At 43.5% G+C, this 27,222-nt stretch overlaps 1 long non-coding RNA gene across 1 annotated transcript; it reads right to left on the reverse strand.

Moving 5' to 3' along the window:
• Positions 1-12,183: 12,183 nt before the first annotated feature.
• On the reverse strand, positions 12,184-14,866 carry LOC146894814 (uncharacterized). The gene is made up of 2 exons (XR_015001108.2): positions 14,533-14,866; positions 12,184-12,773 (listed from the first exon to the last, which is right to left on the reverse strand). It is a non-coding gene; the product is annotated as an uncharacterized LOC146894814 (long non-coding RNA).
• Between the last annotated feature and the right edge of the window lie 12,356 nt (positions 14,867-27,222).

Raw genomic sequence — 27,222 nt, forward strand, 5'->3', positions numbered from 1 at the left:
AGGAGGAAGACTCAAAGTGTGTGTGGTCTAGTGGAGAAAGCTCTACCTGCAAGCGCATGAATGAAGTCAAATGTCTCTGGCCCAAGTCACACAGGGAATAGTCACCAAGTCCCCTAACCTTGCCATTGTGAACAGCCAAGAAAAGACTCACAGGGCAGAGAATTCACAAGCTGAGACTGTGAAAAAAACTACCAGAAAGTTTACATTAAAAAACAGAAGAAACTTTATTTTGATTAAATTTATAAACAGACTCAGTGGTGTGCACCTCTAGTTCCAGCTTCTTGGGAGGCTGAGTTGGTAGTATCACGAGTTCAGGAATTTTGAGACCAGCCTGGACCACAAGTCAGACCCCTATCTCAAGTGAAATATAAACAGATAAACCAGGTTTCACTGAGTTCATTCCATATACACAGCAATAAGATATGTACAAAGTTACAGGGGAAACTACGTACTAGAGAGGAGAGAATGGCAGAAAAAAATAGCTACAACTAGGTCTGTCCTTTATAGCACACAGTGCACACCACACATGCATTCGATCCCTCCATGAACATTTGTTCCTAAGTATTGACCTTCACTAACCCTGAAGGGGAGACTATGGTCTCTATTTTACAGAGCAACCGAAGCTTAGAGGCGCTGACTTGTTGATCCATTCCACAAATACTTCTAAAGAATTTACCTTGTTTGGACTAGGTATAATTCCAAGCTCTAGAGATATGGTGGCGGAAAAGACAGATAAGGGCTTTTCCTGCTTCTGAAAACTATGTACTCTAATTAGGATGACCCAAAAATACATAAATAAGAGCAATACTAGAAGAAAAGTAAAGTAAGATGACATTATAGAGACTGGGCCTATGTAGGCCCAGGAAAGTCCCATCCAAAGAGATAACATTAAACTGCTATCAGGAAGACAAGGACTACCTTCAGAAGACCTAGACAAGGAGAGTGTATCAGGAGTGCACTTCAAGTCTCAGCTTCTTGGGAGGCTGAGTTCGTAGTATCACTTGAGTTTGGGAGTTTTGAGACCAGCCTGGACCACAAGAAAGGGGACAGCAAGTGCAGAGATGATGAGAGGGGTGATACTGGCATGTTCCATGAGCAAAAGCAAACCCAGATTATCTAGGACTGAGAGCTCTCCTCTGAGCCACAGCAATCAAGCACGGCAGAGCTGATATCCCCATCTGCCCAAGATGAAAGTCCAGACTCCACACCATGCAGCACTGCCCAAAGGAGCAGGACAAAAGCTCATAGAGCATGTGTTTAAGTTAACATGGGAACAGCCAAAGATCACTGGAATTAAAAATTAAACTGGGAAAAATTCTGGTGAGCAGAAGGGCTTCCTCTAAGGACATATATGGGTGAGTAAGGAATGGTGTTGTACCAAAGCTATAAAATGCATCTTCATCTAAATCTGATGTTAAACTCAACCCATCTCATTCGAATGTCTTATCTTGGACTGGAATCCCTTGCAAGGATGTAGGAATGTAGCTGCGATGCTTCAGCTCAGAAGTTCAGATAAACCTCCTGCCAAAAATGCTTGTACTTCTCTCAGGTATGAGGAGAGAGCCATTCAGTCTCAAGAGTTCATGCTTCTGCGGGCTCCAAGGGAAGCAGCAGGCAGGAGCCATCTGGGTCAGAAGTTTTACAGGAGACACGTGGAATCTGTTAGTCAGAGTGTGGTTAAATGGTCCATCTGTGAGAAGGTGGTAAATTCAGGCAGGAGTTGCCACTGAGATTGTAATCATAAGGTAAGTGGCAGATGACCAAATCATGGGCAGGGCAGGCTCAAGTTGTCAGACAAGATGTCATAAACAAGAAAGGCAGAAACCTTAGGGAAACGTGACACCATAAATGAGTCCAAGAGGGATCTGATGTTCTGACACCTAGCTGGATCAACTCATGTCAGCCTGACTATAACTGGATACCTTGTCCCCGGAAGATGTCATTTTGTCTTAAAGAGCCAGAACTTTCCCTGTATCTAGGAACAAGATATTATTATACTTAGCTAGGAAAAGAAATTAATCCAGTTTCCCCTGCTGCTTGTTTACGAACTGGAAGATGCTTTTCCAACGAATAGTGCTACGATCTGAACCTGAAATGTCTCCCAAAAGCCTATGTATGGAGGGTTTGGACTCCAGAGTGATACTATTCGGAGCTGATGAAATGCTTCAAAGTGGAGTCAACTGACATAGGCCGCTGGCAGCATGCCTTGCAAAGACATTGTGGATGCCTGTTTTGGTCTCTCTTTTTCCTTCCTGGATACCACGAAGTGAGCAACTCATCCCACCACACATTCTCATTCAGATATCTACCACAGGCTCCAAGCAGCCAGGGACCACCCTGCGTGGACAGAAAGCTCTAAAGCTTTGATGGAACAAGCCTTCCTCTCTTTGGGTTGATAAGCTCAAGTCTGTGTGTTCTGCCTGCATGATATGTGGGTAGCTGTAGCACACATGACCCCTGATACCTTCAGAGGTAGCTTCTCAAAAGAACAAGAGAATTATAAACCATATTATTTATCTCTTGACATGATCAGGGACAACTCTTGACTGTTGGTTTCAAGGTTCATGCCAGACCCTGAAATGGCTCAGAATCTGGTTAAATCCTCATAGTATTCCTAAATTACAGGTAATGAATTTGAGCTTAAATAAGGACCTTGTCCAAGATCATGTATTAATGAGAAGTGGCAGGTTGGTTACCCTGACACATAAACACGTGGTCTTTATTTTAATCATCTTCATTGAGGTCTAACTGATACACCATATTATGCATATATTTTAGGGTATACCTTTTAGTTTGAACAAAAATATAAACCCTTGAAAATGCCACAGAATAAGGTTATGTAACATTTCTGTTATACTTGTGTACCTTCATGTCCATCATTGTCACCCTGGGCATGCGTGGTCTGCTTTCTAGGGCTAGACAGTGTGTACCTGTCTTCGAATGTCGTGTAAGTAGTAGCATTCAGGGTTTACTCCTTTACATGTGACTTCTGTTCAAAATTTGTAGTTGTTGTCTTCTTTGTATTATTATAATTTGACAAACCCTGCACATAAGCTAAGTGAGTACAAAATTGATCATCCCTTTCTTGAAGAGAGATTCTGATTTTCAGAATCATTTTTAGGCACCTTACTCATGCAAAGCAAAGTTCTGTTCACATCTCCCATTGTCTGTCTTAAAATTTGTGAGTTCCCTTTCCATGTTATTTATTTTCCTCTCTATTTATTGTGATATAACCAACAAAGATTATATATATATATATATACATGACAACATGATGTGTTGGCCTACATGTAGATGGTAAAACTATTACCATGATCTACTTATTTAATGCATTCTTTCCAACACATAGCTACTGTTGTGTGTATTTGGTAATGACATTGAAGATCTATGCACCAGGCTTTTTCTTTTGGAGTTGCTACTCAACTCCCAAATCATGACAATGAAACTTACTATTAGTTTTGAATGCTTGACCTTAGCTTAGCTCTTATTTTAATCTGTTTTTCTTTATTTGTTTTGCCTTGGGACTTTTTAGCTTCCTTCCTCCCTTCCTTCCTTTCTTCTTTCCTGTATATCTTAGTTTCCTGCTATCTCCATGTCTGGCTGGTGACCCCCTGGCTTCTGACCCCAGTTGTGTCCCTCTCTTTCTCCCTTGTTCTCTCCTCCTCCTTCTTTCTCCAGCCTAGATTTCTCCTCCAACTTATTCAACAGCCCTGCCTAGCTATTGACCATTCAGCTCTTTATTAGACCAATCAGGTGCATTGGGCAGGCAAGATGAAACAAATGTAAAACATCTTTACATTGTTAAACAAAGGAGCATAAACAAATGTAACACACCTTTTCACAATTAAAGTAAATATTCCATAGCATAAACAAATGTGACACATCTTTATATAGTTATAAATTATACAGATCTACTCTTTGAACAAACATCATATAATCCACAGAATGTTTTTGAAGCTCACTTGTTTGATTGATTCGAGGTCTCATTATATAGTCCTAGTTGGTAAAGAACTTGCCATGTAGACCAGGCTAGTTTTGAACTCACCGAGACCAGGTCGTACTTTCTAATAATTTGTGATAACTGGTCATTTATATTTCCTTTCTTGAAGGCTTCAGCAAACCTGTAAGTTTTGTGCCTGACTGTTGAGTTGTAAAAATTTTTAAACATAGTTTGGGAGAACATCCTTTGGTGCACATAAGTATTGAGAATTTTTTTGCATTAGGTGTTTTGTCTTTTCATTTTCTCCATACAAATTAAAAATTGGAAATCTGAAATATTCCAGAGTTCAAAACTTTTTGGTACCGACTTGTCAGAAGTAGAAAATTCCACTCCTGACCTCTTGTAAGAAGTCAATCAAACCATAAATGAACTAAAAATACAAAAATAACCTTCAGGCTATGACATGAGGTGTATGTGAAACATAATGAATTTCATATGTAAACTTGGATCCCATATTCAAGATATCTCATTGTGCATAGTTAAACATTCTCAGATTTAAAAAAAAAAGAATATGCAACTCAAAACACTTTTGAATTTCAGATAAGGATACTAACTTGTAGTGTCTTCCCAAAATTTTTAAACTTTGGAATAGACAGCTGTCTTTCCTGCATTTAGTTAACGTGGTCGCTTTCCTTCCTGTTTCACTGGTTTCCATATCTTATAATAACCACTTTCCATTCCTTGCAAAAGGCTCTACTGCCCAGCTCCATGGACTGAAGGCAGGTCTACAGCCCCAAACTCTGCTTTCTCGGCTCAGAAGGGATCCCTCTTCTGTGCTCTGTCAGGGCTCAGCACCAGCTCTCCCTGGTGCTGCCATAGTATGCTCACTCAGTCAGCCTCCTTCCTAAAACATTCCAGTCCCATACAGTGAGCCAAATTCCAGGGAGCAATTCCCTCATCCAGTTTGTCCAGTTTTCTGGTTGTTTACAGCAGGACGGCAGCGCCAGTTCTGATTACCTCATCTTGCCCTGAAGTAAGTACGGTTTCTGCTCCCAAACCTAAGCTATAGTGCCCTCTAATGCTGGGAGAAACCCCCAAGAAGTTGCCATCAGCTGCGGCAGCAGCAACAGTAGCAGCAGATGCAAGCACTAACCAAGAGTAAGACTTTGTTAGCATGCTCAAGGCTGCAAGTTTCCAGGTGTCTCATGAAGATGCATCCAATGTCCATCCCTCACAAGGCTCGTACCATTTGGAAAATTATGAGGACGGGCAGAGGTGTCTTACGGTCAGCGTACCTGGTTCTTTATATGGACACAACTGTCCACTAAAGTTCATGAACTGGCAGATTTCTTCTGCTATATTCAAGGCCATCAAAGTCTTAGGTCACCATGAAAAGGGTTATATAAATTACTATGTCCTAAGATGGGCCCAAGTACATTGTGTGGATCTAAATGTCCCAACAAGGACACATGCTATATACAACTGCAAAGAAACATTTTCCTGGATTTCAGGTGAGCTGGCAGAACCTGTTGACCCAAGTGACAGCCTGAGTCCTGCCAGACACAAGGTTGATGTGAGCAGAGACCTTGAAGCAACATCAGCCAGGTTAGCACAGTCACCTCTGGGGATAATGGCATTTGGATTTAGAGACACAGTATTTACAAGTAGCCTGTGAGAATGGGAGATGAAGGTGGGAAGGTAGGCCTGTGAACCCCAAACAGGTTGAACCTAAAGATGATGAGTGTCTTGGTGGGCAGTGGTAAGTTAAATGGCTCTTTTCAGATAATGCTAGAACCTAACTCTGAATTTTAAGTAAGTCTGAAAATACATCTTTATGGGGAGAGAACATACAGGTCAATAGCCAGAAGGAAATTTTCAACAGACTGGAAAAAAAATGGCATATTTAGTCTATTGGTTCTTTGGCACCAAGGCATGTAGGACAGAAGCAGATTTAATGAAGAGATCAGAGATCACTGTGACCACCTAAGCATGTGCTGAACGGGGACAACAAAAGACATGCTCAACAAAGTGCACAGCAGAAGTCCTCAAAGACAAAGAACTCCAGACGGCTAAGGAATGCTGAGAGAGAGAGAGAGAGAGAGAGAGAGAGAGAGAGAGAGAGAGAAATAGTCTCCCCAGGGAAAAGCACGCCAACTGATTGTCCAATACCAAAGGGTCAGCCCTGAAAACACACTACAAGTAACATTATACAGACTGAACAGGTTGTATTTATGTATTTAGGAATACACACACACACACACACACACACACACACAATGTGTGTGATAATAGTTAAAGAAAGAAGAAGGCATGAATTTGAAAGAGAGCAAGGAGAGCTTATATAGGAGGGTTTGGAGGGAGGACAGGGAAGGGGGAAATGATGTAATTATATTATCTCAAAAACATTTTTTTAAGAGATCAAAGGCCAGCTGATTCTCCATGAGCAAACATTTTCACACATAGCAGAAGAAAGGTAGTCTCTTTTCCCCCACCCTATTTATTTCTGGGATTGAAACAGGGTTCCATACCTGCTTGGTAAGTGCCCTACCACTGAGCTAATTCTCTAGCACCCAAATTCATTTGTTTACAAATAACTTGAACCCATTTGCCAAACTACCCTCCGCCCCCGAAATAAAGTCCATTTGGAGCTTATGAACTTCAGTCTTGCAAAGAAATATAGGGAGTGGCTCAAGTCATGGACTGAGTGTCACACAGAAGCCACCACTTCTGCTACTTTATGGATATGTGTCATTACACAATTTATTTGATTGCTAGGAGCCTCGGTTTCAATGTCTGTAAACAGGAATTCTTAGATTTGGTGTGACTGTGAGAAGTAAAGGGGTACACTGATCAACTAGCTAGAAAGGATGAAGCAAGAGGGTGTGAAGCTTAGGCCGGTCTAGGCTACACCTTTGTTGAACTTGGCAGCACACACATATAGTTCCTAAAGGTGGAGACAGGAGGATTACTTAAATCTAGGAATTCTGGGTTGTAGTGTATGCTATGCTGACCAGGTATCCACACTAAGCTTGGCACCAGTATCGTCACCTCCCGGGACAATGAAAGGAGTTTGTATATCCAAAACATTCAGCCCAGAGCCTGCCCCATGCTAAGTTTCCATAAGGGGTAGCGGCCAGTATTATCACACACCGTCAGCGTTATTTCCTCCTCTAGCGACCACTTATTGTTAGTGCTGACAATGTTATCATATAAAGCAAAGCCTCGGAATGAGTCAGACTCCCTCTGTTCAGGATCCTAGCCTCCCATGGATCAGAGGCCCAGGACTTCTTTTTAGGGGTGGGGGTGTGTGTGTGTGTGTGCGTGTGTGTGTGTGTGTGTGTGTGTGTGTGTGTGGTGTATGTGTGTGTCTGTGTGTGTGTATGATGTGTGTGTCTGTGTGGTGTGCGTGATGTGTGTATGTGGTATGTTTGGTGTGTGAGATGTGTGTGTGTATGTGTGTGGGGTATGTGGGTGTCTGTGTGATATGTGTATGTGTGTGCTTGTGGTGTATGTGTGTGAAAGCTACTGGAGACATCAATTGACACAAATAGCCAAACAGTATTTATAAAGAAGTGCAGCCTCAAAGAACATATACTCGAAAAAAAGGCAGTCTGTAAGAGCAACATGCGTACGAGTCCAGCCATGCAACAGGCTGGAAAACGCGACTCGGTGTCACCAGTAAGCAAACCCACCAGATCTCAGCAGGGAGGAACTAACAGGTGGGGAAAAGCAACTTCTTCCAAATAACAACCTAGAAAATTTCCCACACAAATACTCTCACTGAAAAATTACAAGAGATGAAAAAAGTTAAATTTACAAAATACAAAGGCTAAAAGTGAGCATACTGGTATTAGATAGCAATACACACATTGACCATTAAACATTAATTAGCAATAATAAAATGTGTGTGTGTTTTCATGCTTAAAAGCAATCTAAGATAAAACCAATAACAGACTAAGCATGAGAGTAAGATTTGGAAGGAAACAAATAAAATACTGGTTGGCTTTAAACTTTGCTGGGGCAAAAGGGGTCAATATGTCAAAAAGTATAGCAGCCACCAAAATATTACACCTAAAATCATAGCAAGAAAAAGAAGGAATTAGCATTGTTAACAGGCAGAGGAAAAGCTAAGTGGATAGTGTTTTCAATCTCTGACGTGGTTGTACACACTTGTAATCCCAACATTTGAAAAGGGAAGGGAGGAGCATAAAGATTTCAAGGTCATGTTTGGGTACACAGCAAGTTTGAGCTAAGCCTTGGCTACGTGAGACCCTGTCAAAAAAAAAAAAAAAAAGGTAGTGTTATCAACCCCCACCCCTCAACCCACATGCACACATTCACAAAATTAGATAGTAGGACAATCTAAATACATTAGTTGATATTTCATATTTAACTCACCAAGAAGATAGAATAAAAAGAGTCATGAAAAAAGATGCCAGCAAAAATTATATTCAAGCTGGGCTTGGTGATGTCCACTTACTTTGCCAAACATTTGAGGGGCTGAGGCAGGAGGATTACAATAAGTTACACCCAGGAGTTTGGAACCGACCTGGGCACAATAAGAGTCTGTCTCTTATATTGATTATATATAATACATAATTTCTTATAGACTTCACTTACTCCAATTTACATTTTTGATTTTTACATTTTGTCTTTTATATGCTATTTTATTTAAGCACAAGCAATACCAAAATATCTTCTAGCATAATAGTAATCACATTTTAATTAACCAACACTAAGACAAATGGAAAGTAAACAAAATCAAGGGCCTTCACTTGTGGAGAGGAAAATGAGATCCTAGAGACTCCGGTGCAAGCATAATGAGCTCATTAGCATGAAGCGCTGTGAGGTGTGAAGACTGTTTTCATTACCAGGAGCGAGGACTGACCTTCTGGAAGTGGTGGTGACATAGAATTCTAATCTTAACCCTAACACCCACTCTTGTCTGCTCTCTTTCCCTTTGGCAATGAAATCTGTGCGCTAGAGATGTCACCCTCGTGATTAAGACGTCACCCTAGCCCTCGCGGTTAAGACGTCATCCACACGGTTATGTCCTGGAGGGGACAGTCTCATCACTTTAAAAGTGATGTTTTAAAAGTCATGCAGTTTTCTTCTGCAGACGGTAGAGGAGGTCACAGAAACTCAGTGTGAAGAGGGCCATGAAGTGCCACAAATTCTCCATTGCTGAGACAGAAAAGGCCCCTGAGAACATTCCCCAGCCAACAGCCAATAAGGATACATAGCCCTCGTTTCTGCAGCCACTTGGAACTGAATCTGGCCGAGAGCCTGGAATCTGACTTGTCTCAAGAATGCCAGGTTACCACCCGTTCTGACTAACACCTCAACTTTGTGAAACTGTAAGCAGACAGCCCAGCTGAGTTGCCTCAGCCTCCCATCTCCTTAGTTTGAGGCACTGAAGTGTTTGTTCATGTGCTTAACATAATGCTTGAGACAAACAAAGTATAACAAATGTATTCACTTATTTTGGAAATGGAAAAATGAAAAGTCAAGAAGGAAGGGAGGAAGGGAGGAAGGGAGGGAGGGAGGGAGGAGGGAGGGAGGGAGGGAGGGAGGAAGGAAGGAAGGAAGGAAGGAAGGAAGGAAGGAAGGAAGGAAGGAAGGAAGGAAGGAAAGATGACAGCTTGTCTTCTTCCTAGATGGCACATGGCATGCTGTATCCTCTGAGGGGGAAAAAGGCTGGAACTCGGGTGGCAGAAGACGGAAAAGTAAAGAGAGAGCTACTCTCCAAAGCCCTTTAGTTTAGGCATTAAACTCACCAGGGAAGACAGAGCCCATATGACTTAATTACTTTGGGGGAGTGAAACAAGGTCTCTCTGTGTAGCCCTGACTGTCCTAGAACTCACTGTGTAGACCAGGCAGGCTTTGAACTCATGGGGATCTGCCTGCTGGGATTGGACCTCTTAAGGCCTCTCCCCTCAACACTGCCTCATTGTCAACTAAATCTCAGCATGAGTTTGGGAGAGTCTGTTCGTTCATTCAAACCACGGAAGCCACTGTGTCCCCAGTAATTTGTTATGCAACAATCAAAAGCGATACAGGTGACATTTGAACTGTCCTTTGAGGGTTAGATAAAATTTCAGCATCTAAGGAGAAAGAACACTCTCCAGGCAGCGGATAGAGCATGCCCAGATGAAGTATTGGAGTGCTTGTGCATATTCTAACAAGGCTGACAGATCACTCCTGGGTTACTCTAAAAGTTATGAGGTTGAGATAAGTTCACAAGGACCTGGGGCAACACCAAAAGAAGTCTAATATTCCCCCAGAATATTATGAAGAAAAGGTGATATTAAATATTTTCAAACAGGCCAGGAGATGGTGGTGTGCGCCTTTAATCCCAGCACTTGGGAGGCTGAGGCAGGCGAATCTCTGTGAGTTTGAAACCAGCCTGGTTTACAAAGCAAGTTCCAGGATAGCCAGGACTGTAACACAGAGAATCCCTGTATGGGGGGAGGGGGTTGAAGGAAAGATTTTTCAAGCAGAGCAATATATAATAAGAGCTATTTGTTAGGAAGATTCAGCTATCGTTAGATTTAGGATAGTTTGGAGCCAGACATACAGAGATAGGAAGAAGATTCATTTTCTCAGCTGCCTGGTTATCAGAAACTAGGAAGGAAGGTATATTGCATCACACCAGACCACCAGTGACTTGAGGTGACATACACTAGTCTTTCAGGTGATGGCCCAGGTTTTCTTTAGGAATCGCATTGCCCATAGTGTACAGGGCAAACGTAGACAGGGTTTTCCTCAACCAGTAGGAGCAAGTGTTGACTGAACATCTGTCCTCTCTCCCTTAGACGACTGTTCTGGAAGGCATTCTCTATCTCCCTTTCGTGGTTCCCATGAGATTTGTCCCTACTGTAAAGCATCCTGTTGCTGGCTTTTCCACCCCGTCTCACTCTCTTCTCTCCCTCACTTCTATCCCGTTATCCAAACCCTAGAGTTTGCCTCTGTGTTAGGGAAAATCTGTATTAATCATTCCAGGCAAGAGGACCCAGTCCAGACTGCTGGTGTGATGGGCGAATGACAGACACACTGCACAGACAGACCGCACAGAGGATAATACAGAAGAGCTAAGAGGACACCAAGGTTTCAGACAGCCTGAGCGGTGATATCGATGATACTTACGATGCTAATTCTAGAAGCATGTGACATATTGAGATGGGTAATCTTCATTGTAACTCGACTGGGTTTAGAATCGCCATGAAAACAGACCTCGAGGTGTGTGTCTGAGGATGTTTACAGAAAGGGTGAACCAAGGAGGGGAAAATAAACTCTGAATGTGGGTAGTGCCATTCCACGGCCTTGCTCCTGAGACCAAGTATGGAGGATGTCGGAAGAAGAGCATCAGCACCCATCTCTCTGCTCTCTGACTATGGAAGCAATGTGACCAGCCGCCTCTCTCCTGCAATGTGATTAGCCACCTCGCTCCTGCTGCTGTGCCTTCTCAACCATGATGGGCCACACCTGAAAGCGGGGAGTCAAAAGACAAATCTGTCCTTCCTTAAGTTGCTTTTGTCGGGTATCTGCCAGTAAGATAAGTAAGTAACTGATCGAATAATCTTTGGTTCCTATTTGATGACCATTATCCCTCATCCTTTGTCATAAGCTATTAAATTATAGTTGCCAATGACTATTTGTGTACAGGAATGAGGAGCATAAAAATATTGTCTAAATAAATTATTTTTAAAAATTTCATATATGCATATAGTGTATGTTGACAATATCCCCATTCTTCCCTCTAACTCTCCCCAGCTCTACCTTTCAGCCCATTCCAACTTGCACCCTCCTTTTTTTATAGGTTATGCTGTCCACTTATTCATAAGTGTGGGGCCATTCACTGGAAGGTGGCCAACTTATTCCCGCTCCCCAAGAAGTCGTCAGCTGGTACTAGTTCCTCAGCTAGAAGTCCCTCAGCTTGTGAGTCCCTCCCCAAGCCACAGTGTTAACTGGCTTGATGAACAGATCCAGTGCAGGCAACCACTAGATCTGAGTTTGTGGGTGCAGCCGGGCTGTCCTGTCCAGAGAGCACTCTTTCACCCCCACCTCTGGCTCTTACAATCTTTCTGTCCCATCTTCTGAGATGCCCCCTTTGGAGGTAGGAAGTAGATATTGATGGCCCCCTTGTGCTGAGAGTTCTGCAGACACTTACGCTCTTCTCTTTGACAGGTTATGAGTTTCTGTTAATCGTTGTTCACTGTACAAAAGAAGCTTCTCTGGGCTGGTGGTGGTGGCACACACCTTTAATTCTAGCACTTAGGAGGCAGAGGCAGGTGGATCTCTGAGTTTGAGACCAGCCTGGTCTACAGAGCAAGTTCCACGGCAGCCAGAGCTACACAGAGAAACCCTGTCTCAAAACAAACAAACAAACAAACTTTTTTGATGAGCTGTACAAATCTTTGGATATCAAAATCAGAACTTAGAAGACAGTCTGATATGTCTATTTAGCAGAACAGTAGTAATTATAGGTTTATTCCTGGAACCTATGGGCTTCCCAACCATGGTTCTTGGCCAGATTTGCAATATCGGGCATGTGTTTTCCTCTGGGAAGCAAGACTTAAATGCAATGAGAAAATAATCAGTTATCCCTACAGCATTCATGCCATTATTGATCTGTAAAGAAAAATCTTTTTCCTCCTCTGGGCATATCTTGTCATCTGGTCATTATGGTGAATCACAGGGTTCACAGCTGGGCGAGACTGTTGATGAATCTTCTTTTTTGTTCCAGCTCTCTGCAGAGCATCTTCTGGTTCTCTGAGAGTGAGGTAGCAGCGAGGAGGCTTCCTGGTAAGTAGAAACTTGATTTCTCCACGTCCTAAGGCCAAAGTATATAATGTCTTTAGCAATAGGGTCTAGCCACCATGTTCTAGTGGACAACAGATAGCAATGGCAATAGGCTGTATTGTTTGAGGTTGTATCCAGGGTAATCTTGACCCACAACTCAAGGGGGAATATCCTGTACTTGAGACTGGACTTTTTATCTGGCAAACTGGGAGGCATATTATCCTCTGTGTAGAGTATCATCAATTGAACTCTTTAAATTTTTAAAAAATTTGTTTATTTTATGTGAGTGGATGTTTTGCCTACATCTATGTAGGTCAACCGTATACATGTCTAGTACTCACGGATGTCAGAAGAGGGTGTCAGATCCCTTGGATCTGCAGTTACAGATAGTTGTAAACCATCATGTGGGTCCTGGGAATTAAACCCAGTTCCTTCACAAGAGCAACAAGTGCTTTAGACCACTTCAGCCCCCATATGGCTTTTCCAAACATCCTTAGTGTTGTTTATCCGTCCTCCTACCCCTTCCTCTACCCTACTCTCTCATCCCACCCCCACTTAAAACTCGCTCACCAGTACTCCATCCCTCCATATCACCTGTGCCTACGACCCCCACTCCACCAGTGACCCTGTCTGGTTTCCAGGATTGGACAGTTACTCTGAGCTGAATGCACAGATCTTGGATCCCCATGTAAGCGAGAATGTGCCACTTTTGTCTTCCTGGGTCTAGGTCACCTCACTCAGCATCGCGTTTCCCAGATCTAGCAAGTTACCTGCAGATTTATTTCATTTTTCTTTACAGGTCAATAAAGTTCCCTGTCTATCCGCAGTTGATAGACATCTTTAACACACAACTCTTCACGTATCTTGAGCTCACATAGACCTAAGGGAGACCTGTGCTTGGCGGACATATCACCCACCACTGAGTCCTCCTCCCAGAGGCACCCATGCCGCATGCCTGGTGAGATTCCTCACGACTAATGTGCCCAGAACCCGAGTGTTCGGAGTCTACGAGAAAGCCAAGCTTCTTCTCTTGTAGACGTGTGCGACCCTGTCTGCCCTCGCCGCACAGCAGGAAGAGAACCCTGTGTTTTCTGAGTTCTCAGCAGCACTACAGTATTGTGATAAAATCGGTAGTATTATAACTGAAAAGAGACTTAGGACCCAAGGTTCCAAAAGGCAGAGCTGAAAACGAGGCCTCGAGACTTATCAGAGCTGCCAGTGGGCTGAAAACTGTCATGACCACTCAGTCTCCCGGGCAGTAAGGGCTTTGGTTACCGGCTGCTTGAGTTAGCAAGCACATCTACAATATCATTTTATTACATTCTCATAGCTCCATGAAGTTTTATCTCCATTTTCAGAGGAGGAAAAAAAAAACCAACAACAAAAGCAACAATAAAACCCCAAGTTTTACAAAGTAAAATAACCTGAGCTGAGTAAATGGAGGAGCTGTAATTAAAACCAAGTCTAATTAATTCCAGGTTCCACCGTTTCCTACTGTTTAATCCTGACCTATTTGGGGGTTCACAACTGAAGAACAATGAACATCTCAGCCCAAGTCAACATTCTTCCCTTAGGGTCAGCAACCCTTTTCTCTGACCCTTGTGGTAGCATGGGGGTTCCCATGCTTGTCTGGCCAAAGAACAGGCCATGTGTTTTGCTGTAACCCTTGTGGATCAATACCAAGGTAACTCTAAAACAAGAACACGTGGGCAGTGTGACCTTGCCTCCCAGCTCCACCCATGTATTACGCTTCCTAAGATGACTCATCTGTCCGGTCAGGTTGTACCAACCTGACTGCCATCCCGAAGGACTTCATTTGCCCTGGGCTGTATCTGCTTCCATCCTGGAGTCCCACGTAAAGTCCGTCTGCCTCCGTGTCCTCACATCACAGGCTCAGTGTCTGGTGCTTGTGAGAGTCTGAAAGGGGCTCTCCACTATGTGGCTTACAGGATGTTTTGTAAGGAAGCACACACACCCACACACACCCACACACACACCGATACACCCACGCGCGCACACACCTGAAACCTGGTGTAGTGGCGGACAAGTTTCAGAAGCTCACAGTTAATGATTCACGTTGGAAGCCATGACCAAGGGAATATCCCAGCCCGTTCCACGTGGCAACACTGCTTGCTCCTTCCGTGGAAAGGGAAACCGGAAAACGACAGAACAGAACACAAGCAAGATATGCTGCAGGAGTCTACAGGCTCTGACATGTTTCATACATGTAACTTCTTCTGTTTTTCTGAAGCTGTAGCTAACAGTTGGGGCCGTGGAGAAAAGGGTTCCCGGTGTAAGTAACACACTAGTCAACTTGAAAAAAAAAAAAAAGAACACCTCAAATCGGAAGTCCTTCCCAAACTCCTGAATTGATCATTAGAAGCAGCTAAGACAGTGATCTGCTTCTCAAATCCTGGACATTTTAACCCTGTCATCTGCCAGGCTAACAGAAACCACCCTTATTTGTGACTTTAATCAGTGATGGCAAAGCCTTCTAAAGGAGGAATGTGAGCTGTTCTGTGACTCTTTCTGGGGTAAACGTCTATACACCCAAGCTAGAACATCGATGATAGACCAAAACAAACAAACACCTCCCAAGTCTAGGTGGGCCCGTGACTTACTGGGGTCATTCGCAGGAGCATGGTCACTTAAGGACATGGTCACACTAAAGGTGCTGCATTACCAGAAAGCCCACCCCCGCATGGGGGCTGCATCCTGGAGCTTGCTGCATATGTTGCAGGCACTTCCCCCAGAGATACCCTCTCCCCAGCAGCTGTCATTTGCTTTTACAGCCTTGAGGGAGGAGGTTTAAAGGAGGCTTAAGAATCTCATAACTAAATTAAATAATAAAAGCAAGTAAATAAATCACCAGACATGGAGGCACACACCTTTAATCCCAGCACACAGCAGGTAGAGACAGGCAGATGTCTGTGAGTTTGAGGCCAGCCTGGTCTACAGAGTGAGTTCCAGGACAACCAGAGCCATAGAGAGAGACCTTGTCTCAAAAATAAATATATAATATAATATATTTTTTTTAAAAAAGAATTTTGTAACTTTCTGTAAAGTTTCTTTGGCTTTCTGAGGCTTAGGATTCTCCTCCTGCCCCCCCAGAAGGAAATGTTTTGGTTTGACAAAAAAGGCCAAGAAGTGTCAGAAGGTCTGTCCTGGATTGTAAGATGGGTGCAAGGAGGCAAAAGTCGCCCAAAGTCTGTCGTCCCATCCAAGACCCAAGACCTTTCCCCAATGTCATCAGTCAGAGCAGCCACCGGAGAAGTCTCTTCTGATGCGAACGGAGTCCTCATCGGCCTTCATGGGAACACAGGTGACAGTTAGCTGCCGTCACAACAGAACTTCATTGGGGTTCTTGTTTAGGGAGGTGATTCTGATTACTAGAAGGTTACACAGTCACTCCAGAGCCCTCACACTAGAAATGGTGACAGTATGTCCCCTAAGGACACAGATTAGAGGTCCAGGGATCCAGTTCTTGGACAGAGAAACCTTTTCTGTAAACTCTTCTCCTGGAATTTTCATAACATATGAGTTCACTTACCAGCACGGCAGGCAGGAGTCTATCATCAGACAGATGAACAAACTGCAGGCCCTAAACCAGAAAACTCAAGGGTTATGAACCCGAAGATATGGCGAAGCAATTAAGAGCACTGGCTACTCTTCCAGAGGACCAGGGTTCAGTGCCCAGCACCCATATGGCAGCTTAGAACCATATGTTAACTCCAGTTCCAGGGAATCCAGCGCCCTCTTCTGGCCTTTGCAGTCAATGCAGCCATGTGGTACACAGACCTACATTCATGCAAACACCCACACACGTACCATTGAGAATTGTTGTCCATTCATTTGATTCCTCTATGAGGTAAACCTTCTTATCCTAGTCACACATTCTAGTGCCTCCTAGCTCAACCAGGATGTGGCTTGACCATTCTTGGCTTGAGCCCTGTTTCCTGTATCTGAGTATGCCAGGTCTTCTTTCTCACAATAGCCTTGCGGAAATTGTGGGTCAACACAAACACTGAGGACCTATAAAATGTGGATCTTGTCCCTCCTAAGAGGGTGATCGCAATACATCCCTACTACAGTGCGTGTTACTGGTTTGAAGGACCGCCAAAAGCAACTGAGAGCATGGGAACAGGGCTCATTATTACATAGCTGCCGGGATGACCAAATCTGCACAGACTGGATATGCCTTTAGAGGAACCGGATTGTCTTCAGGAAACACTGCCACTGATGGACATCCTGCTTGATGTCATGCCTGGTCATCATCTGGTCAGGTGTCTCCTGGTTCCTGGCTTCACCATTGTTGAACAGGCTACTCACTAATCCCCACACACACCTGAAGCCATCTTTGTTCCTCCATCTTTGTTTTTCATAATTTCCTTCCACACAGCAATACCCCTATGACTCTGGTCTCTTTAAGACACCTCTTGTATACCATAAGTCAAAGATGCAAAAGTCACAAAGGGTCCCAGCAATCCTAATGTCCAGTGCTGAGTCATATCTCAGCCTCCTTTCTTAGGTTCACTTTTGTTACTGTGGTTTTAGGTGGGGTCTCATTATGTTGTCTAGGCTATATTTGAACTTGGTATCTTCCTGCCTCTTCTTCCTGGGTGCTAGGATGACAGACATGTGCCACAATACCCAGCCCTCAGGCATTCTTTGACAGCACACACCCGATTCTCCAGTTGTTACTATGAGCATTTTCTAGCTCCTCTCTTCAGAGTTTCGAGTTCTATAGAGGTCTTTCCCATTCTTGGATTGGGCTCTACTTTTTTTTATGATCTCTTCTACTTGGTTCCTCTGATCCTCAGTATTGGACACTCCCAGCTCCCCCCAGCTCTGAGAGTTATGCAGGAGTTCCTGTCCCTTAATTTTACATGTCTAAATCCTTATCCTTCCAGCCTCTTGCTCTGACATTTACCTCCCGTATTTTTTTAAAAGAAAAGTGTAGTGATATTTTATTTGTATTTTAATAAATAAAGCTTGCAGTGGAGGCACACACCTTTAATCCCAGTAGTCACACTAGTTCACCATAGAAACCAGGCAGTAGTGGTGCATGCCTTTAATCCCAGCCCTAGAGAAGAATATAAGAGGGAAGGAGACTGCTCTCTTTCTGAGATCTCTGGAGGCAGGATCACCATTTCAGACTAAGGTAGAAGAGCCAGTGACTGGCTGTTTTAGTTTTCTGACCTTCATTTGAACTCCAATATTTGTCTCTGGGTTTTTATTAATTGTGCTATAAACAAGATCTTACTATGGAGCCCTGGCTGGCCCAGATCTCATCATGTAGTCCAGGCTGCTCTTGGACATAAGAAGATTTGCCTGCCTCTTCCTTTCTAATAATGAGATTTAAAGGCATGTGCCTAGTCCAGAAATTCTCAAATTCTTTAATTTGGAAGACTTTTTTTCTTCATCTACACCCCTAGCAAAAAAAGAGGTTTACTTCTTTCTTGACATCATAACTTTGTTATATGCTTTCTGTGAACTTGGTTCAACCCATTATAGATATTAAAACCTAGATTTCACCAACATAACTTTTTATTTTAGTTTACCTCCCAACCTAGAAGCACAATATACTGACCACAACAAATTCTAAATATTGAGGCTAGACTAATGTCTTAGTGGTTAAGAACAATGAGTCCAGAGGACCCAAGTTCAATTCCCAGCACCCACATAACAGCTCACAAGTTTGTAACTCTAGTCCTAGAGGATCCAATGCCTTTTTCTAGTCACCACAAGCACTACACACACATACATGCAAGCTAAATTTCCATGCATACAAAATAAAAAAATATAATTTAAAAATTAATTCTAAATGTTTTAATGTTGTACGAGTGATACTTTTGCTTTATAGCCAATTTGGAGGGTTTGATACAGTTTTTACCAGTTATAACTGAGTCTCTCTCTTTCTTGCTATCTTACACACACACACACACACACCTTTTTTTGTTTATTTTCCTGGCATAGACACAGTACGCAGCTAACTAACTGTCCTGGAACACACTATGTAGACCAGGCTGGCCTCAAACTCACTGAAATCCACCTGCCTCCACCTCCTGAGTACTGACATTAAAGGCATGTGCCACCACACCCAACAACACACACTATTTTTAGTGCTAAATTGTGAGTTCTCTCACAACAGTGCCGGTAGGGGATTATCTAGAGCTTCCTCCTAGTAGATGTCAGTTGGAGATGCAAACCCTGTATGTCATTGAAATGTAATGTTCATTTAAGCGATATGTACTTTATACTCAGTTCTGAAAAGCTCTTAAAGAATAAGATGCTTTGTCTAACGAGTAACTGTTCAGAGTTCATTTTAATGGCTGCCTTCCAGATCAGCATAGAGTAACACTGATCTCCAAATAAAGGTTGCTATGTAGTAGGCAATAAGCTGTCAATCTCAGAGTTGCCTTCCGACCAGCACTGTCAGCTCCACCATCTCTTTCCAGTCTAAGGTCTGGAAGTTCAATGCTGACGTCCCTCCTGAAGATCCCACAGTCTCCTTCTGGCCTAGGGTCTGGAAGGCCAATGCTGACATCCCTCTTGCAGACTTTTTAAGAGTGAGAAGAAGGTGGGAATGATAATCTCCCTCCCTACCTCTGGGACCTCGCCTATGATTGGCTGTCTGCCTTTCTGTCACAGCGAGTATCCTTTGGAGAATCACAATCTTTTTGCACTTTTGTCTGTGTAGCTGGCTACATGGGACTGCATGTTCTTAGCTTTCATCAAACTTGGGGGGGGGAGGGAGGAGGAGAGAGAGGGCAAATGCATTTGTTTTGAGGAAAAAGGTAAGAAAGACAACTAATGCTAAATCCAAACTTAAATCGTGTATGGATGAGCCTGTGTGTGTGTGTGTGTGTGTGTGTGTGTGTGTGTGTGTGTGTGTGTGTGGATGAGCCTGTGAGGGGGTGGGGGTGTGTGGAGGGTGTTCATGCAGGTGTTCATTTATGTGTGGATCATGTAGAGGCCAGAGGTCAAACTCAAGTGTCTTAAAGATCACTTAAAGAGTGATTTTTTCTTTTTTTAGACAAGCTCTCTCACTGGCCTGAAGCTGACTGGCTGTGGTAGACTGGCCTGAAGCTGTTTGGTTATGGTAGACTGGCCTGAAGCTGACTGGTTGTGGTAGCCTGGCTGACCACTAAGCCCCAGGTAGCCAGTCTCTAACCACCAGCCCTGGAACTGCAACCATGTGCCGTTCATTATGCTTGGCTTTCTTGCTTGCTTGTTTTTTGCGTGGGATCTGAAGATCAAACTCATATCCCTGTGTCTGTGCAAACGCCTTATTGACTGAGCTATCTCCCCAGCCTCTGTCCCTACCTTCCAACTTAAATTTTTTTAAAAATTTATTTTATTTTATGTGTACTGGTATCAGAACCCCTGGAACTGGAGTCACAGACAGTTGTGAGCTGCCATGTGGGTGCTGGGAATTGAACTCGGCTCCTCTAGAAGAGCAGCCAGGGTTCTTAAGTGCTGAGCCATCTTTCCAGCCCCTGCAACTTAAATTTCTTAACAGAGACAACATTTGGTCTTATATGGAAACTCCTCTATGGGTCATAAGCCAACTTAACAGCTCATGGAAAATTGAGCAAGATACTGAAGTTCTAAAGCAGAGAGCTTTGCGGAAGTCGCTCTGATCTGAGGTTGTTTTCGTCTTCTGTAGAACATTTAGTCTCAAAGGTTTTAGAGCATCTATGAATAACAATTAGAAGAAGAAACATCTGCCTGTTGACAACAATGACCTTGGAAAATGGCAATTTCTTTCAAATCCGAAAATCTACCTGTCCAACAATCAAGCAATCCACATGCTATTTGCGCAATAGCAATGCAAATATATATTCACAAAAGTCATACACAAGAATATTTCTAGCTACACTATTTATAGAAAAAAGAAACTGGAAAGAGCCCAAATTCCAAACAATGACAGAACAAAAGAGAAAAACTAGAACGTAGGAATGAGAAAGGCCTCCTTCCACGTTCCTTACATAACGCTGCATATAAATTCAAATTGGGCAGATCTAATCCAAGTCATGGAAGTTGGGGTGATGGTAATTCCTGTTGGGTGGGAAGAAAAGGTAAAGCAACAGTGAAGGCTTCAGAGACCAGTGACACTTCCATTTGAACTCTCTGCCTGGATTTGCTTATGCGTGTGTGTGTGTGTTTTTATGTGTGTGTGTGCAGGTGTATGTGCACCGGTGTATGGAGGTCAGCAACCAACACTGAGTCTCATCCTCAGGAAGGCCATCCAATCTCTCTCCATGACCTGTTAGTCTAGACTGACTTGAAGGGAAGCCCCAGGGATCCTCTTGCCTTTACCTCCCCGAACCTCTTAGATTACAAGAGGCTGCACCACATCTGGCCTTTTCATATGGATTCTGAAGGTGGGCATCAGGTCCTCATGTTTGTGAGATATAGCTTGGTTTTACCAACTAAAATCATCTCACCACCCTCCCATTTCCAAACACTCTCTTTCTTGATCGAGGTGGAGAACATGGAGGTAAATTCATGATTTGTATCTTTCTGTATGGATGTTACATTACAATAAAATGTTTACTGTCACACACACACATACCAAAGTAATAAGCGATGTACCATGTGACTGTCACCACAACCACATTTCTAAAAGATATCTGTAAAGTAGGTAGTGTGTGATGCTGTCCTTTTGCAGACAATGCTTATGAAACAGACAAATTGTTCCTAAGACACCTCTAACTTCTGACAACACCACACTGCTGGCGGATAGGAAGGGCCTCGGTGAGAAGGGGAGCAAGCGTCAGGAGCTTTTGAACGCAGCTTCTGACCACTGGCCTCGCTACAAGGGGAATAAAATCAACATGAGGACAGTACCTCATCTCTCGAGTCTTCAAAGCCAGCCCTGTCAACTTACCAACGGTTACACCACTGAAGAAAATACTTCTTTCTCACCCCAACAACCATTAACTATCTATAGCTCTCAGAGAGAGCCTCTCCCTCCTTCATGATGGAATGTTGACAATCGCTATGGCATGCCCAGGAAGCAATGGCTCATGCTCCGCCACTTCCTCCCTCCCGTCTGTTCTGACACTCTTTCCCCTCCTTCAGTGACGCTCCCTGAGTCTTGGCAGGGGTCCTGTTTATGGCTGACCATTTGACAGGTATCTAATCTCAGCACTCTGAGCAGTTATCAGTCTCTGCCCACTACGGAAAGAAGCTCCTGTGACCAAGCCTGATGGTAGCAGTAACCTGCAGGCACAAGCATCAACACATAGAGGGCATTTAGAAGGGTACATCATGTCCCTTTAGCAAAATAACACCAACAGGTTCCTACTAGGGCTGGTGGCCTCCCTGATCACAGGCTGTTGACAAGGTTTCTGTATCAGATGTGAATTCTTGCCATGGAGTGCAGCTCAGATCCACTCAGGATGGGGCTGGTTACCCTGTGGTTGCCTTAGAGAAAGGAAACTGGGAGACTGAAGTGGGATATGGACTCCTTTTTTACTCTTTTGGACTTTACTACCTATTTGAAAATAAATATTTACTTTTAAAATAGTGTCTTCAGAAGAATACAACTTAAATTTTTAAATAAAATTTTTGAAATTAAAGAAATAAGGATGGAAAACACAACTTAGCAATGTAATAAAAACTGCTGAAAGTGCATGCTCAAATTTCCACAGGAAAGTGGTCTTAGCTGGCTTTCCGTTAGGGCAGTAAATACCTAGATAGCCAACTAAAAGAGAGAGGGGGTGATTTGGCTCATAGTTCTGTCGGTTTCCATGACTGGCCATGTTGCTTTTGGGCCAGTAGAGACACAATACATCATGGCGGGAAAAATGTGGGAGACAGAGAAAGCTACTTACCTCAGAGTCGGAATGGGAACAAGAGGAAGAGAAAGGCTGTGGGTTCACAGTCCTCTTTGAAGATGTATCCTTCTCTCCTCGATAACCAAGATCTCCCACTAGGCTTCACCTCTTTGTGGGTTTGTGTTTCTGCAGAAATACATTAAAATACAATCTGAAAATGCAATATACCCTTTCAGGAGGAACAAGTTCACACATTGAATCATTTTACAGAAAGAAAAAAGCAGAAGAGAGGGAATAAGAGAGGATGATAGGATGAATATCAGCAAAATATAAGGCTACACAGGTAAGAAAAATGTCATCATGATACCCACTATTCTGTGTGCTAGCCCCAAAATAAATCAATTTAAAATGAAAAGAAGTAATGACTGGGGGAGCCCTTTATGAGGCAGGTAGATGCCCACACCAACCACTTCTTTCACTACATTTTAGCGAGTGTGCACGTGCCCTGTCCCGGGGTGGGAAGAACTTGCAAGAGTCAATTCTCTCCTCCAACACGTGGGTCCTGGGGACTGTGCTCGGGTCATCAGGATTGGTAAGATGAGTCTTTACCAGCTCAGCCAGCCTGTCAGCCAGCCCCTAACAACTTATTATTTAGCCAAGTTTTAGAGGCTTTGGGCAAAGTGGTGACCAAAAACCATTTTTATAACAGGAATGCATAGCACGAATTACGAAATCATTCTTGGGCCTGCTAATTTTACACTGAAATACAAAATTCCCATGTTCTTATCAGCACTCTTTATAGTCACAGCAAAACACAAAGCATATTGAAACATTATTTTTCTAAAATTACGCCATACAGACAATAGTAGTCCTAACACGAGACATGGCATGCTGTTCCAACCAGACCATTAAGTAGTGAAGTACTTGTCATGGTTTCATGAGCTCATCAAAGGCAGAAATGAACCTGGAGCAACAGAGTTTATAACACAGTGCTCATTAGGCTTTGTGCAAACGGTTGTTTAAATTTTTAGAGGAAAGTCTGTCCATCTGGCAGGCGTGACAGCAAGGCAAGGGGGACCAGATGGGCTTCGAAATGGGTCATTCCTGGCAGAGCAAAGGATGCTTAAACCACCTGAGGTCCCCATGACAAACTGTCCACAGCCCCACTGGACCTGTCCCTGTGTGCAAGAGTTAAAGAATCAAAAGCCATCTGGTGGCTGAGTGAGAAAATGACAGCTCAGACGATGCTGAGGACCAGTGTAGGAAAAATTAAACAGGCTCTTTGGTTCAGCCAGCTTCACTTGCACACGAGAGCATTGCAATCAGCTCCAGGCTGGCCAGCAATATCTCCTCCAAATCCTGTTCCTTCCTCGTCGTGATAGCCAGCGTCCTCAGTCACGCTGTCGCTCTCAATCAACACAATTCATCTCCCTGAAAATGCTAAGCGCAGAATACATCACTACTCTAGGTGGATAAATGATCGAAAGTCGGCACTCAGAGGGCTGAGGAGCACATTCTGTGTGTACAGCGCTGGCTTTACAAGCACAAGGACCTGAGTTGAGAACCCAAGCACCCACATCAAAGCTGGCTGTGGGGGTATGTGCCTGTAATCCCAGCCCCAGGAGGCAGAGGCAGGAGGATCCTTAAGGGCTTTTTGTCCAGTCAGTCAGTCTAGCCATTCGGTGAACTCCTGTCCATGAGAACAGAAAATATAGTCGACAGTGATAGAGGAAGATACTCATTGGTGTCTGGCCTCCACAATTGCATGTATGGACACGCACAGCTACACACACACACACACACACACACACACACATTGCATACCAAGGAGACTCGGTAGTTCGTGAAAAGCGCTGGCGCCATCTGCCTTTCCTCTGCAGTTCTTCCCCATGGCATTTCTTTGGTTCAATTTTGACTTCCCTTTCTGCTGACTGGGTGGGCCATTCTTCACCGATCTGTCACGAAAACACGTAGATTGAAGCAGAAGTTCAAGGATGCCATTTTCATCTTTTCCCACCCGTTTAAATCAGCGTGCTTGTGTGAAGTGGCATCGAAAGCAACAATTCATCCAGCTAGACTGCAGGACGCCAACTGGAGCATGATTTCCAGGAAGCTCCAATCGTTGGGCGTCTCTACATCTTTGGGAAATCCCAAGCTGGAATGAACCCTCCCCATCTCTGTGCTCGGCAACACCTGCAGACTCAGTGATGGGGAGCCCTTGGGTCCTTGATCTGTTTCTCCAAGCTGATCCGTTTGGACCGAGTTAGGAACTTCTGTAAAACCTCTATACTAGATGCATTTGCTGCAGGGCTACACAGGCTCACTTTGTCTAGACTAGCTGACATGTAGAAGGTATAATAAAAGGACGGATTAGAGGCAGTGACACTTCCATTCCACCCCCTTGAAAACATCTTCAGAAGAACGCATGACACGTGTCTAAGAAATCCTTCCACCTAATAGGATCCTGACACTCTGTTCCTGCATTTCTTCCTTCGCTTGTCAGTGATGAAGCATCAGAAAACTGTAACATCCCCAGGAGTGGGACAAACTGACAGTGAGTCTCATCAGGAAGAACGTACCAGGATGCATGTTCCAGAAAGGAAACACCACTTCCAGGTACGCATCGTGATCCAGATATGGTGGACTTGGGAAGCCGAGGAAAAAGAGTCAAGAGTTCTAGACCAGCCTAGGTCTAGACAACAAGACCCTGTCTCAAAACAAAAATGAAATTAGATTTTTCCACATCTACCTTCTATATATTCTTTCTGTAAGTAAGAAAGACACATAGCTTAGTTTGGTTAGCTTCATAGGAAATCTGTGTGCAGCGGGTGTGTGCGTGTGCCGTGACATGTGTGGAGGGCAGAAGACAACCCCCCATGTGTCAGCCCTTGCCTTCCTCTCCACAGACAACTAGGGAAACAAAGGCAGGGTTGAAAGCAAGAAGAGAAAGAGGGTGAATCCAGCATCCCGACTCCCTGGATAAATCGATCATGGCCGAGAGAGATGTGACCAGGGGATGGAGGTTTTCCTGGGCACTGATGTTATCTAAGGATTTTCTTTTTCTGTCTAATCTAGTAGATCAGGTATCTGATTTGAGAGACAAATCCCTTGGCATTCATAGTTAATTTATGAACTGTGAGAGCTACGTTCCTTGTTCCTAAGCTGCTACATGGCTGTATAGGAAGCTCATAAATGTTTCTCAGTTGTGAGAAATAGGGAGTTAAAACTTATTTTTTGAGACAAGAGTGTCACTTTGTAGCCTGCACTGCCATACTATCCTATAACTCACCATATTGCTTAGGCTGAACTAGAACTCACAGCAATTCTCCTGCCTCAGTTTTCTGAGTGCTAGCATTATAGGTATGAACCACATCCAACCAAATCTTGATTTAAATTTTATTCTATTTTACTTTTATTATTGTGTGTGTGGAAACCAGCAGACAGCTTTCAGGATTTGGCCTCCACCTACACCTACAGTCTGAGGGATCGAACTCAGGTTGTCAGGCTTGTGTGACAGGGTCTTTTATGCGCTGAGTCATCTTTTTTTTATTATTGATTTTTATTGAGCTCTACATTTTTCTCTGCTCCCCTCCCTGCCTCTCGGCTCCCCGCTTCAACCCTCCCCTCAAGGTCCCAATGATACCCATTTACTCAGGAGATCTTGTGTTTTACTACTTCCTATGTAGATTGGATCTTAGGGTCTCTCTTAGGGTCTGCATTGTTGTCTAAGTTCTCTGGGATTGTGGTTTGTAGGCTGGTTTTCTTTGCTTTATGTTTAAAAACCACCTATGAGGGAGTACATGTGATAATTGTCTTTCTGTGTCTGGGTTACCTCACTCAAAATAATGTTTTCTAGCTCCATCCATTTTCCTGCAAAATTCAAGATGTCATTATTTTTTTCTGCTGTGTAGTACTCCACTGTGTAAATGCACCACATTTTCCTTATCCATTTTTCGGTCGAGGGGCATTTAGGTTGTTTCCAGGTTCTGGCTATGACAAACAAAGCTGCTATGAACATAGTTGAGCACATGTCCTCATGGCACAGTTGAGCATCCTTTGGATATTTACCCAAAAGTGGTATTACTGGGTCTTGAGGAAGGTTATTCCTAATTTTCTGAGAAATCGCCATACTGAAATCCAAACGGGCTATACCAGCTTGCATTCCCACCAGCAATGCAGGAGTGTTCCCTTTTCCCCACAACCTCTCCAGCATAAGTTGTCATCAGTGTTTTTGTTCTTGGCCATTCTTTCAGGTGTAAGATGGAATCGCAGAGTTGTTTTTGATTTGCATTTCTCTGATGACTAAGGATGTTGAACATTTCCTTAAGAGTCTTTCAGCCATTTTAGATTCTTCTGTTGAGAGTTCTCTGTTTAAGTCTGTACTCCATTTTTTTTATTGGATTATTTGTTCTTTTGATGACCAATTTCTTAAGTTCTTTGTATATTTTGGAGATCAGACCCCTGTCTGATGTGGGGTTAGTGAAGATCTTTTCCCATTCTGTAGGCCGTTGTTTTGTCTTGGTGACCATGTCCTTTGCTTTACAGAAGCTTTTCAGTTTTAGGAGGCCCCATGTATTAATTGTTTCTCTCAGTGTTTGTGCTGCTGGGGTTCTATTTACGAAGTGACCTCCTGTGCCCATGCGTCAAGTGCTCTCCCCACTTTCTCAGTCATCTTACTGGCCCTATTTGTTGTTA

This window comes from Myodes glareolus, chromosome 5 (genome assembly GCF_982192425.1).
Source record: "Myodes glareolus chromosome 5, mMyoGla1.1, whole genome shotgun sequence".
Taxonomy (NCBI): domain Eukaryota; kingdom Metazoa; phylum Chordata; class Mammalia; order Rodentia; family Cricetidae; genus Myodes; species Myodes glareolus.